Source organism: Odontomachus brunneus, unplaced genomic scaffold, assembly GCF_010583005.1.
Source record: "Odontomachus brunneus isolate Ranch 3 - 2012 unplaced genomic scaffold, Obru_v1 Obru_scaffold_040, whole genome shotgun sequence".
Lineage (NCBI taxonomy): Eukaryota > Metazoa > Arthropoda > Insecta > Hymenoptera > Formicidae > Odontomachus > Odontomachus brunneus.
The window spans coordinates 1,339,464-1,349,294 of record NW_022639490.1 but is presented as its reverse complement, the minus strand read 5'-3'; the positions used below and the strand labels follow the sequence as shown (position 1 = coordinate 1,349,294).

Sequence of the window (9,831 nt, the reverse complement as noted above, 5' to 3'; positions counted from 1 at the left end):
TCTCTCTCTCTCTCTCTCTCTCTCTCTCTCTCTCTCTCTCTCTCTCTCTCTCTCTCTCTTTCACGCGCGTAATAACGTTCACTCGCGCCCGCACATTTCGTACGCGTCTGGTCACGAAAGCGGCATCGATATAAATCGCGCGCGTTTAAGCGTGCGCGCGGCGGAGTTTATGTTGCCTCGTGGCCGGAATATATTATTTACCGTTAATATTTAAGGGTGCGCGCGCGCGCGCACACGTGGATCGTTACGCGCTAACGCAACGTGTGCGTCGTGGGGCGTCACCGTGGCGAAACGACACGTTTCACGCGCGATTCCGCGCAAGAAAACCCCGTCTCGGGAGTTGCGAAATGATAAAACGAAGAATCAGTCAGTCGGAGAACGGCGGGTTCATGTCGGCCCTTCAGGGAGAAAAATAATTTTGCTCTTTTAGCAAAATCGTCGTTGCTACTGTATATTCGTAGTGACATTAAAAAAATTTAGTTGACGCAACTAATTTTACAAATTATTCGTTATCAGAGCAAAAGTAGTTTCGTTGTCAGGATAGAAAAAATTTGTTGGGTGTATTTGTCTTAAAAATCATGTTAATTTACTATTGATGCAAAATAATGTATCCTTAGCAAATTTATTTGCTATCAGAGCAAAACTGCAAGTGCTTATATAAATCCATCATGGTTCTTATAGTAAAATAATTTGTAGATTCAGCAAATTATACTCAGCAAATAGTGATTAGTACTCTTAACAAACTTTTTTGCTGTCAATATAATAACGAATAGATTTTGCTAGACCAGCAGAAAATTTGCTGGACCATTATTTTTCTCCGTGTTGGTATAACGAAAATGCACGGAGAAAAATAATTTTACTCTTTTAGCAAAATCGTCGTTGCTACTGCATATTCGTAGTGACATCAAAAAATTTAGTTGACGCAACTAATTTTACAAATTATTCGTTATCAGAGCAAAAGTAGTTTCGTTGTCAGGATAGAAAAAATTTGTTGGGTGTATTTGTCTTAAAAATTATGTTAATTTACTATTGATGCAAAATAATGTATCCTTAGCAAATTTATTTGCTATCAGAGCAAAACTGCAACTGCTTATATAAATCCATCATGGTTCTTATAGCAAAATAATTTGTAGATTTAGCAAATTATACTCAGCAAATAGTGATTAGTATTCTTAACAAACTTTTTTGCTGTCAATATAATAACGAATAGATTTTGCTAGACCAGCAGAAAATTTGCTGGACCAGTAAATTATTTTTCTCCGTGTTGGTATAACGAAAATGCACGGAGAAAAATAATTTTACTCTTTTAGCAAAATCGTCGTTGCTACTGCATATTCGTAGTGACATCAAAAAATTTAGTTGACGCAACTAATTTTACAAATTATTCGTTATCAGAGCAAAAGTAGTTTCGTTGTCAGGATAGAAAAAATTTGTTGGGTGTATTTGTCTTAAAAATTATGTTAATTTACTATTGATGCAAAATAATGTATCCTTAGCAAATTTATTTGCTATCAGAGCAAAACTGCAACTGCTTATATAAATCCATCATGGTTCTTATAGCAAAATAATTTGTAGATTCAGCAAATTATACTCAGCAAATAGTGATTAGTACTCTTAACAAATTTTTTTGCTATCAATATAATAACGAAAAGATTTTGCTAGATCAACAGAAAATTTGCTGGGTATTTGCAGCAGTAAATTATTTTTTTCCGTGTTGGTATAACGAAAATGTGAGCTACGGATCGTTGAGGAATTCTCGCGATTACCGCGAGATCTCGTGTGGAAAATCCCGCGGAGAGGGAGGAAGAAATAACGCGAAGAGGAGGTCGCGGATCCAACGCGTTCGCGCTCCCGCCGAGGAGAATGCTTTCGTTAAAGCGCGACGCGTCGGTGTTCTACGAGAAGCTCGAGGAGAAGCCCAGGTATTATTTGCCCACCGCAACGGCCTCCAGCTCAGCCTCGAAAGGTATTTTGCGCCGGCTATATTTACGCAGAGCAAACACGCATGACCGCGCGAGGTACGGTCCGGACCTCGTGAGACGCGCGAGACGCACAAAAGCGGTCCGTGCCGGTGCGTAATATAAAGGGTAGTAACTTTACGATATCACGAACGTAGGGTCACGTTGCCCGAAACGTAGTACCGTATAGCACGGGATACAAAGCCTCGAGAAACTCGTGGACTGATTTTTCCGACCTCCTGGTAAGCTAATTAACGATTAACTTATGTGTCTGTCTTTGTTTCTTCTTCAAATTAAACAAAGGTGCACGGAAAAAAATAATTTTGCTCTTTTAGCGTCGTTGCTACTGCATATTCGTAGTGACAGCAAAAAGATTTAGTTGACGTAACTAATTTTACAAATTATTCGTTATCAGCAGAAGTAATTTTGTTGCCAGGATAAAAAAATTTGCTGAATGTATTTGTCCTAAGAATCACGTTAATTTGCTATCGACGCAAAATAATGTATCCTTAGCAAATTTATTTGCTATCGGAGCGAAGCTGCAACTGCTTATATGAATCTATCATGGTTCTTACAGCAAAATAATTTGTAGATTCAGCAAATTATATCCAGCAAATAGTGATTAGTACTCTTAGCAAATCTTTTTGCTGCCCATATAATGACGTAAAGATTTTTACGTTAGATTAAACGTAACGAATTATTTTTCTCCGACATGTAGACATGATTTAACTGCTAGTTAGCTAACCAAAATATTGGAACAATCGACCTTATATCGTTCTTGCGTTAAATCAAATTCGCCCCTCACTGTCACGAAAGTCTCATCTACAAAGTCTCATCTCTTTGTCTCCCGTTTCTTGCTCTCTATTTTTTTCTGGCTAAAGGCTTAAGAGTTGAGTTAGAATGAAATAAAAAGACAGAAATAAGAAGCAAAGAGCACATTGTAGATTTGGGCGAAGGGAGCGAGAATGCGAGAGAGTGACATTACTATATATTATTCTCACATACATAATATTCCAAATTTATCCTTCCCTTCAATTATATACATCGTCCCTTTATCTTTTCTCTTCTTATCCGGTCTCTTCACTGCTCTTCTTATTTCCGCCTCAACCTTTCCTCCAATTTTTTTCAGAATTTTGCTAGTTTCATTACTCCACTTTTTATACTTCTCTACTCTACTTCTCTACTCTACTTCTTTCTCTACTTTTTATGTCTCCTTTAACTTACATTGCGAAAAAAAGGAGTTTTCTATATCTTATAATCTTTTTTTATTTTTTGTACTTCAATCTTCTTACTCTTGCACAAAACTTGTCCAACCAGTCCTTATGTCATTTTTCTTCCATATATATTTGTTTTGCTTTCTTATCCCACCCGATGACTAAAAAAATCTTTCCTCCTCATTTCGTTATCCCCTTTTCCTCTATCTCTTGTGTACACTTCTGTTTTCTATTACCGCCTATCATGTATTGCCTCTATCGATAATTTCCTCCGCATTATCATACTAATTCAAGCTTGCTTGCATTATCTATATTATCCTAACTACCTATTTCTTATAATGCCTAAACTCCTATATTCCCTATATACTTTTTGCGTCCTGAGCTCTGCTTTCCTACCTAACGTCTTGTTTCGCCTTCACTTACACGCTGTCTACGTACTCATTCCTACAGAATTTCCGCTATCTGACCTTCTATACTTAATTCAATATATTAAAATCATTCCAATTTCACGCACCACGTTCATCAAACATCCACACACTTACACGCCCTCTAACCAAGTCTACTAACACATTTATTTAAATCTAAATTATTTTATGTTTAAGTAAAATAATTGTTTTTATAAAAAGTAAAAATAACGAAGCAGAAGTGCGAAAGAAATTATCCAAATTTACTTCAAGTAACATGCAAAATGTAATATAAAAATCTAAAAGTAAAAACTTTGAGTAAACTTCTTGCTGCATCGGTATAATACGGAACTAACATCGTGTGATTTAAATTTAATGATTAATTCAATACGTTTGCCCCCCTAAATGTAACTGAAATAATTGTAAAGTTTCCATCATCGCGATTGTCTGACGTCGTGATAATCATGAAAGTCTATTTGGGAATGCTCATCTTCCGCGAACGGAAGATAAATACAGGGAGAAGAGAAGATTGGTTAAACTAACATGACAATGACACAACTAAACGTGTGTTTGAAGGAGACAGTATGCTAGAATCAAATTCAGTTTTCAGTTGTGTCGTTCACGTAGTGTCATTGTCACGTTAACCTCAAGCGACCCTCCTTTTCTTCTGGTGGAGTTCTCGCTCGTTCTTCGTCGCGCGCGACAAATCGGCCGGCTTTGCAGCTCGAGCGACACGAGAATCGATCTCGAGAGCCGGGTGAGGAAGAGTAGGATTTCCCGAGCGGCGCGCGCGTCTCATGATGCAGGAGTATCGCATCTCTGGATACGGCGCGCTCGACCCGGAAGCGACTGACTTCATACGCGGACTTGCATACACGAGGCTGAGTGTACGATGACTGGCGACATCGTGGTCTACCGTTTCTTATGTATTAACATTCAACGTGGCGTAGCACGATAGACAGCGTCGGCGCTGGAAAACCGTTCCGCGCCTACAATCGGGCATATCTGTACTCTCTCTCTCTCTCTCTCTCTCTCTCTCTTTCTCTCTGTCTCTCTGTCTCTTTCTGTTAAGGCTGCGCCTTCGTGCGATCCTGTGCATTCACGGTACAGCAGCGCGGAGGAGAACCACGAGAATTCCCATGCAGAAACGGGCTAAGTGCGGCGTTGGGAATTGGTCGATTAAAATCTCCTCTGACTAAAGTGATTAATCGTAAATAATTTCTTCGATTGATGAAAGTAATTATTAATCAAACCTTAACATGATTAATTATACGTTGATTAATGATTGACTTAATGGATTGGGAAAACTATTTACGATTTCACACATGACGATTGATTCACCGATTATTTCAGTCAGAGATAATTTTAATTGATTAATGTCCAACACTAGCGAAGTGTTACATATACTATTTTCGCGTTCGTTATATGCGTTCCCGAGTATTTTCAGATACTTTTGCTAGAAATACGTTCACATCTACGCAGCCACGTGTTGATAAAAGATCGCCGACACGGTGCGCCAAACAATGATAATAAATTTGACACGCGCGTTAGACACTCGTTATACTCCATGAGGTAAGAAGAAAGAACAATTTCAAGACGAACTGACGAGATTATTTAATGTAGATTTCATTTGAGGTCAAACGGAACAATTTTCATGGAGCAATTTCCCGGTAACTCGTCCAGTTTTATTCTTACTCGAACTAATCCGAAACAGATTCCTACGTAAACTCGAAGGACTCAAAATTACATTTGTATCTGTCAAATTTATATTAATAGTTGTTACCCGAAATTTGCTTCAAGTGAGATACTTAGATTTTAATTTCGAGTTTCAATTCAGATAGAATCTTAACTATAATTTAATTATAATTTAATATATAGAATTTTAATTTAGAGTTAGATGTAGATTTCTCAGGTGAATTGCGATCACAAATATAATGTCACGTAATTGAAATAAAAAACTCAAATTTAATTCTAAATTTAAATTTGAGTATCTTAAGTAGAACAAGTTTCAAATAATGACTGTTAATTAGGGATATGTGATTTTACTATATATCGCAAGCACTGTAATTTTTTTTTCTTGAATCGCAATTGGACTTTTATCGCAATTCAAAATTGTTCATCATTTTAGTTGAGTACCTGTGCAAATGTTGCGACAATTTATGATATTTTATACTATTTAATCCAACTTAATTCAGAAATAAACAAATTATAAACATTAAATAATAAATAAATTATAAATTATAAATAATAAATAAATTATAAGTAATAAATAAGTTTGTAAAATGTCTCCCATTTTGTTCCAAGAAAGTATAATAAAGTTAACTGATGTTTTAAAAATAATATCATTTAGCTTCATTATGCTTTCATTTTTAATTATTCTTCCATAGTAAAGCTTGTGTTTCCTTACAGTGGACATTTCAAAGAATATTTTGATGCAGTCTGTAAAGAGAGAATTGATTTATTCATTTTTAATATATTCAACATTTATTTCAACATTACGGTTCCTACCATGTTTTCTTATGATTAAAAGTCGCATTAGCGATGTAAAATCATATTTGCGATACAAAATTATGCTGTAATACACTGAGGAAAAAATTATTTTAAAATCAACAAATATTTTTTTGATGGGTGCCATTATTAACATATTTACTTAAATCTCTTTATTTAAATCAAATATTGTTTACCTGATTTAAGTAAACAATATTTGGTTAAAATAAAGAGAATTTAGATTTAAATAAATAAATGTTAACGGCACCCATATCAAAGAAATATTTGTTGATTTTAAGATAATTTTTCATCTCGTGAGAAAGATGGCATCACGCGATACACAATTTCATAAATCGCACATCCCTACTGTAGACGCGAACCCAAGAGCTGGAATATCCTGCGCACTGCGCGGGCATAAGATTGCCGGTGGAATTCCGTGCCGAATTCCGACGCGAATTACAGATCGTCTAAAGTAGGCTTTACGCTACGCTCTTCACGGTCCTCGGTTCGACGACGCATGGTCGAGCGAATACGCGGGTGCCGAGCCGCGCGAGTCGCGAGCGTGCGCAGTCGCGTTCGCTTTGGAATGCACGCTCTCCCGTACTCCTCTCTCTCTCTCTCTCTCTCTCTCTCTCTCTCTCTCTTGCTCTCTCTCTCTCCCCCTCTCTCCCTCTCCCGTCACATCGAAATGGCCCTACCCCTCTCGGATCCCCACCTCGCGAGGCCCTTGTGCGATCTCCCCTTCGCCGTGCCACGCTGCGCTGCGCTACGTTGCGCTGCGCTGCGCCGTTTCGCGCCGCGCCGCGCGTCCGTTCGATACGGCTATCTTCTCGCGCTACGCCACGCGGCCCGTTCCATTCCGCGACGCGCTGTCACACACGCGCTGGTATTGAATATGCACACGGTGTATATGTATATATGTATACACGGTGAGAATTTCGTAGTAAAAATCAGCGCGGGATTTTGTAACCGAGAAATGGGTCGACATATTCTAATTCACTCCAGCCTTTCGTTTCATACGTACTAATTATGTTTCAGGAACTCGAGTGTACAGATTTGCATTCGCTGTACGCTTGCTAACACTTGCTGTATTTCTAGAGAAATTTACTGCGTTCCTTAGCAAAGATAGGTCTTATTGATAGTCTATTTCTCGACTACTAAAAGCATAAAGAATTTATATAAAAAAAGAAATTATAATATTCTCTCCATGTATATGCTAGAAATAAAAATATCCAAAATATGCATTTCTTTGATCTTCAATTAAAAGAGTCTGCATAAGTCTACTAAAAACTTACGAGCGAATTTATAATTGAGAACAAGTATCGCAGGCAGTCTCGACAGTTTTATGCATACTGAGAGAAAAGATATGTAAAAAATAATAAGTATTTATTTGTGTGGTGGGCGCCAATATTTATACTTACTTAAATCTAATTCTAAATTCTTAAATTAAATTACTTAAATCTAAATCTTAATTCTTTCATTTAAATAAAATAAATAATTGCTTTCATGAAAAACATTAAAGTTTTTTTGAGGTCTTAAGAAAATGTATATTTTCTTATTTGAAAAATACTTTGTATTAGTAAATATAAGTACCCACCTAATAAATATAAATATTTATTATTTTTTAAATATATTTTTTCTCTCAGTGCGGCACAACATAATTTTATTATGGAAGATATCATGAGAAAATATACACAGTGCGCTTTTATATATATTGTGTTATATATTATGTTATATATACATATTTTAGAAAAAGAATATCCAAAACGTCAGTTCCTTCAGTTTTCAGTTAAGAATTTATACGAGTCTACTGAGAACTCGCGAGCGAATTTATAATTAAGGACAAGTGAGTTGAGCAGCTTCGTGATATTCTTATGCACGACACGGCTCTTTATGGAAGATGCCGCAAGAAAATATACACGGCACGCTCTTATATATTTATGGAAGATTCCATGTTTAAAAAAAAAATATATATGTACTTTTTATTTTCTAACGTTTTATCTAGCAATCGCTCGATAAGATTCAGATAGATCGCATGGCATTTCAAGAGAAAACACGTGCCTCTTCGCTGATTATTCCGCGTACATTTCTCGAAAACGGAGATTATCCGTGCAATTCGATCGGATCCACACTTCGTGTTCTCACTCCCATTACGATAGTCGATGTAACAGCCGATCGGGCTTTATCAAGATCTCTAAAAATGCGATTATATAAATAAGATACGACAGGTTTGAAGATATATCAGAGCAGTTCGAGGGATCCCGAAGGCTATGAACGAGAGAAAGAGAGAGAGAGGGAGGGAGAGAGAGAGAGAGAGAGAGAGAGAGAGAGCTTCTTTACTCTCTATAATACCCGTCAAGGATATAACTTTCGTTCAAATTGCCGTCCGGACCGTTTGGATCTCGGACCTCTCCACCTGGCACCGTTGGAATCTCTCGTCCAGGTGTCAATTTGAACTCGCCGCCAGACCGGCGCTCGACCAACTCGCGACGAGAGCAGCTCGCGCGCGAGCACGAAAGCACAAGAGCAGCCGAGGATCGCGCGAGTACACGCTCGTTCATTAATAATCAAGCACGAGGAACGAGTCGCGTGCATGCGCGCGCGAATTAGTGTCAATGTTATGCCGCGGTGATTACACGAATCGGCGAGGCGGCGCCGTTCGCTCGGACGAAAAGCGAGGAACGCGTGCGCGCGCGCACGCGCACCGACGCGTGGGGTCATTCGCTCGCCTTACCTTTCCTCCTCTGGCGTCTGCTCTTTTGACTTTAGCGCGGCGTTTCCAACACGGCCGATGATTTATCTCCGCGCGTAGGGTATCCCGGCGGCGCGCGTAATCCGGTTAATCCAACGTGACACAAGAGGGACGTTTGCGCGGGTTAACCGCGCAACAGGTGGTCGTCGAAGGTAAACACTCGCGGGCCGAGATACTTGTATATGTATATATCTATCTCTCTCTCTCTCTCTTTCTCTTTCTCTCTCTCTCTCTCTCTCTCTCTCTCTCTCTCTTTCTCTCTATTTATACATATAAATATATTATATATACAAGATGCACAGCACAGAGCACAAACTGCACGCTCTTTTACGAGCCCCCGGCGTTGGCGAAATCCCGTCCTGAGATCACCTGAGCGCGGGCCGCTCTCGCGACGACGGAGAGCACGTCGCAGCTTCCGTGTGTGTGTGTGTGTGTGTGTGTGTCTTCTCGCGCGCGGCTCCTCTCGTCACAGACCGACCGCGACGACGGCGAGCAGCGATCCCCTCGACGCGGTCCCGGCGGCGAACGGCATTCCCTCGAGCGACGTTCGAACGAACGACGGAGTCCCCGAAGGCTACGAAGGCGTGAATAGGACCGCACGATGTAACACAATCGCGACACACTGCACCGGCGGCCGGCGAATGACTGGCTGGCTGCCGGCACACGCCGGCTCACGTAGCCGTCCGCGCGCACCCCGTCGAGAGACTCCGGCTCCGGAGTACCGCCTAGCCGCGGGTAATAATGACCGAAGGTCCCAGTCGAATATTAATTAAAGCCTCCTCGAGAGGTCTCGCGAATTTTTCGGAAACCTCAGCGTCTCGGGTATTTATGCGCCGGGGGTGGGGATGCGCGATTTATGAAACGGTGTATCGCGATGCGAGCCTTTTTAAGAATCGCGTCGCAATTTTTTGTTATAAATATGATTTTTAATGGCGCGCGATTTTATGTCGCAAGTACGATTTTGAGTCGCGCGCGATTTTATGTCGCTGACGCGATTTTTTATCATAAGGAAATCT

At 39.6% G+C, this 9,831-nt stretch overlaps 1 protein-coding gene across 3 annotated transcripts in view; it reads right to left on the bottom strand.

Moving 5' to 3' along the window:
- LOC116844293 (protein expanded) overlaps nt 1-9,831 on the bottom strand; it is a 92,129-nt gene that overhangs the window by 80,096 nt on the left and 2,202 nt on the right. The window contains exon 1 of one of the 3 annotated variants that reach the window (XM_032815654.1): nt 8,798-9,522. The exons of 1 other annotated variant lie outside the window; for it this stretch is intronic. The gene's annotated coding sequence lies outside the window, so the exon portion shown is untranslated. Of the gene's footprint in view, nt 1-8,797; nt 9,523-9,831 lie in introns of those variants that run through there. One more of the 3 variants, XM_032815648.1, reaches the window with a different exon arrangement.